Here is a 5,002-nt window from a genome sequence, read left to right as displayed (position 1 = left end):
ACTGCCATTAACTGACTGTGATCCTAGACCCTAAGGAGGTGGCAACAATACCTTCTTCATATAATCGTTCTAAAAATTATATGAGATAATGTGCATGAAGCATTTAACAGAACACTCAGCACATAAGAATCACTTAATAGCAATTATTTTTACATAGATTTTTCTCAGATTCTGGAAGCTATCTGTGGCATCAAAAAATACTATGAGCTACACACTTAGAACAGTGATTTTTCAGCTGGAGCAGTTTTGCCCCTCTTGTTCCCAGGAATTTTCATTTTGCTGAATGGGGCACATTCAGCAATGTCTGGATACATTTTTGTTGTCATGATTTGGGGGTGACGCTACCTGAATCTAGTGCTTAGAGACCAAAGAGCTGGAGTTGAAAAACTGTGGTCTAAAAGTAAGGGCATGGGGACTTCCCTGGTGGTCCAGTGGCTAAGACACTGTGCTCCCAACTTAGGGGACCCAGGTTCAATCCCTGGTCAGGGAACTAGATCCCACATGTCACAACTAAGAGTTTGTCTGCTGCAACTAAAACCCCACATGCTGCAATTAAGACCTGGCACAACCAAATAAATAAATAAATAAAAAGTAAGTGCATGAAAAACTGACTTAGTCAGGTCTTAAGCCAGCCTCAGGGTTCTATGAGTACTTGAGAGGTTACTTGTCATCTTAGCATTTAAATTGAAAGAATGAAAGAGAATTGCCACCTTCAAATATGTTAAGAATCTAAGTGAGGTTTCTACAGGGACTTCAGCCCTGCAAGGAAGTTAGGCAGTACCTGGTCAACCTATCCAAACTAGCTCCCTTTGCACCCCGTCCTGTCGCCCACATCTCAGCACGCTGTGTTTTGTCTCAGATGCACCATTTGTGCTCCATGATTATTGCCCTCGTATTATGTGCTTCACTCTGCTCTGCTTTCATTAGAGATCTTGACAAGAGATCGTCCATCTGCCTGTGTCCCTCCTGCCTAGCCCTGTGCCTGGCACAGACGGAAGCTTCTGAATTATCTATTTATGCCGGGCTTTTCTCTTAGATATGGATGAGACATGCCAGGCAGTTTAATATACCTGTTCTCCTGGTCTCTCTATCTGTTTTTAAAGACTTGAGAACAAAACAGAAAAAAAAAAAGAAAAAAACTTTGAGTTTGGGGTTATTTTGGAATCTCATAAGGATTTCCAGAAATGGGATGAGATAAAAAAGAAGAAAATATGCACATGAACTCCTACAATGCTCAGCACAGCAGCATGGTAAAGGCAGCAGTCTATGGTACTTGTATTAAGAAAGAGAGAAAGACTCTGGGATTTCCCTGGTGGTCCAGTGGCCAGGACTCCATGCTCCCAATGCAAGGGTTTGATCCGTGGTCAGGGAGCTAGATCCCACGTGGCACAACTAAAAGTTCACATGACATGACTAAAGATCTTACATATGGCAACAAAGACCCAGTGTAACCAAATAAAAAATATTTTAAAAAAGAAGGAAAGACTCCAGGGTCAGACAGAACTGGGTCCCAATTAGCATCACTATTCACTAGCCACGTGACTTTAGCAAGTTAACCCGCTGCTCAAAGTCTTGGTATTTGCACCTTTAAAGTGGGACTAATCATTAGACTGACCTTTGAAGGTACAGTATTCTGAGGATAAAAGGAGAGGGGGTAGCTATTCCTTCTCCAGCGGATCTTCCCAACCCAGGAATCGAACTGGGGTCTCCTGCATTGTAGGCGGATTTTTACTAGCTAAGCTACCAGACTATCATTCAACAAATATCAACTGTGAGCCGTGCTGTAGAGCATCTTGCTAAGCATTAATGCATAGTCGGATTCAACCAACCCTCAGATGGAAAATAATCAGAAAAAATTCCAGAAATTTCTTCAAAACAAAACTTGAATTTGCCATTCTTGTGGTAACTATTTATGTAGCATTTACCTTGTACTTGCAGCTATTTACATAATGGTTGCTATGTATTAAATATTATAAGTCATTCAGGGATGTTTTAACACTTCCCTGGTAGCTCAGGTGGTAGAGTCTGCTTGCAATGCAGGACACCCGGGTTTGATCCCTGGGTTGGCAAGATTCTCTGGAGGAGTAAATGGCAACTCACTCCAGTATTCTTGTCTGGGAAATCCCATGGACAGAGGAGCTTGGTGGGCTGTAGTCCATGGGGTCACAAAGAGTCAGACATGACTGAGCGACTTAGCACCACCTCCAGGGATGTTTTAATGTACTCAAGAAGATGTGTTGTGGGTTATATGCAACTACTATGCCGTTTTATATAAGGGACTTGAGCATCTGTGGATTTTGATATCTGAGGTGGGTCCTGAAACAAATCTCCCTCAAATACTAAGAAATAACTGTAAAACACTTGACACACACCTGGCATAGAGTACTTGGCAGTAGGCATGGGTGTGTAGGCATGCTCTGTTGACCGTCTCACAGATAAGCTAGGTTCATCAAATCCCTAGCGGGAATCCCTGTCTTCTGCAGCTCATTGACATCTCTTGGGCAAGAGCAATGATGACTTGAGGATCATGCCATCTTGGTGCCCAATGACGTTGGGCTTAGTAAAAAGAAACCAAACAGGGCTTAAAATAGTTTGTCAGCAAATTAAAGTGCTCTCTGCCAACTTTTTTAAATTAAATGGGAAGGATACATAAAAGTAGTCTGGGAAAATAAACTACTACTTTAAGAAATCAAAGAAAAGTGTTTTTGACAGATATTGCTGTGTTAGTTACAATAGCTGAAAAGTTAACCCAACTTCAATATGCAAGGAAATGGATGATCATTTGGGAAACTGGGAGAGTCATTGTGATAGAATTCTTACCATTAGTAAATCAAAATTACATAAATCTTTGGAAGATATACCAAAAAAATTTATGTGTACAATCCTTATATGAAACTCTAGCTCTTTAGTCAAATTGCCTAAGATAAAATGCAAAAACTGAATAGAATTATATTTGCACTGTGCATTTGCTGTTCATTTTTTCCCAAAATCTTTCTTAATGCTGCAAATCTTCTTTCTAGTTAAAATATAATATCTATAATAATAATTCAATGCTTTACTGTAGTGCTAGATTAATGACTAGGAATTTTCCTATTTTGGAAAAAAGAATAATCCAAAAAAGGTCCCAGAAAGGGAGAAATGAAGAAAAACACATTGGAAAAATTAAATATGGTCAGTGCATAAACTGTAATTACCTCGTGCCTGGCAGTTTGAACCAGAATGCTATGCAGATGGTCATTTGCATGCCTAACTACAGAGAAAAGAGGCAGGTACTTTATCTGGGAGGGGAAAAAGGAAAAATATATACTTTGAAAGTAAGGATTCACTGGGTAAGTTTTTATCTATCCTCAAGCTTGAATCCTCTTAGTATAGTCAGATCCTGGGCTAAGGCTGCTCCTCAGAAAGCAAATCAAAATGTTCAGATGCTCACGTGTTAGGGTCAGAAAGACTTTGTCCCCAAGTCCCTGCCTTACCTTTTGCTAGGTGTTTGTCTTTAAGCAGCAAGCTTGACTTGTCTGAACTTCCTTTTCTTCATTTGTAAAATGAAAATAGTATTTCCTTGTCCATAGGGCTATTTTAAGGATTAGATTTTAAACTAAATTAAAAGTATACATTCAACACCTAACACTGGTAAGTACTGTGTCAGCACCTATTAATTATGGTATTAATATTACTGCTCCAATTGATTGTTCTCGCTCTCTGTTTCATTCCTATCTGTGAGCCAGGGAGTGTTTGGATGTGTTTGGGGTGTGTCGATGAAGAACTCTGTTCTGGCTTTATCCTCCACTCCAAAACTCAGACTCCCAGACTCTGAGTTTCTTCCCAATGCTAATTGCTACTCCCCATCCAGTGACATGCATATCTTTCATATTTGGTAGTTGATGAATCAATCAAAAGATGCTTTTGTAACACAGTGATTTGGGGTTTGATGGCATGTGTGACACTGACAGCCCCCATGGGGATGAGGAATGGGGATTTGATGTTCCCAGGGGGTGCCAAACAGGCTTCTGCACTCCAGCCTATCCAGGACAACCACCTAGCAAGCTGGGTAGATGGCTACCCAGCCCTAACTCTAGTTTCTATGGTAACAGTTATTCAGGGGCCCATATCTCAACAATCCTATTGTAATAGCCACAGTATTGCTCTCAGTCCCCAACATACACACTACTTTCCCTGCCCCTCTCTTTCTGCCAATCATTACTGTTCAAATACACATCCCTAGCCCATGCCACCAAAGCTCTCTATTCTCAAAATAAATGTGTGTTAGTGGCTCAGTCATGTCTGACTCTTTGCAATGCAATGGACTGTAACTTGCCAGGCTCCTCTGTCCATGGAATTCTCTAGGCAAGAATACTGGAGTGGGTTGCCATTTCCTTCTCCAGGGGATCTTCCTAACCCAGGGAGCAAACAACCTGGGTCTCCTGCACTGCAGGCAGATTCTTAACCATCTGAGCCACCAGGGAAGCCCCTCTCTGTTAAAGGGCGTATGTAATTCTCTGATCAGCATATTCCTAGTAAAGACTCAATATGAAATAACAACAGTTCACTGAATAACTCCTTTATCAAAAACATTAGGATTTTAAGGTGGCATTCCCCAAATTAAGCTGTACTCCAAGTTGATCACTGAGTGCTACTGTGTACCATGCACAGTCCCAAAGGCCAGGCAGAGTGAAAAGTGAGGAGAATAGTTGCAAACAAACACCATCCAGACTTCAAGGAGCTGAGAATTGAATTTGGGGAAATGGCTGTGTTTACATCTCAGAATGATGCAAGAAAAATTAATAAGGGCTAATCAGGATGTAATTAAAGGTGGAGACTTCACCGAGGAGGAGACATTCTGATTACTGGGCCAGGCAAGGAAGTAAAGGGGAGTCAGGACAAACCCCATGGAGAAGCAACTTTTAAGTTGGGCATTGCAGAATGAGAAGTTTTAATGGGCAAAGATGAAGAGTGAAGAAACAATAGCCATAGGTAAGAGAGTAGCATGATGAAGGGCACAGTC

At 41.1% G+C, this 5,002-nt stretch overlaps 1 non-coding gene across 1 annotated transcript; it reads left to right on the top strand.

The window, feature by feature from the left end:
* Positions 1-417: 417 nt before the first annotated feature.
* TRNAG-CCC lies at positions 418-490 on the top strand. The gene has a single exon. It is a non-coding gene; the product is annotated as a tRNA-Gly (tRNA).
* Positions 491-5,002: the final 4,512 nt, after the last annotated feature.

Source organism: Cervus elaphus, chromosome 4 (genome assembly GCF_910594005.1).
Source record: "Cervus elaphus chromosome 4, mCerEla1.1, whole genome shotgun sequence".
Classification (NCBI taxonomy): domain Eukaryota; kingdom Metazoa; phylum Chordata; class Mammalia; order Artiodactyla; family Cervidae; genus Cervus; species Cervus elaphus.
This window is presented reverse-complemented; position numbering and strand designations above follow the sequence as displayed.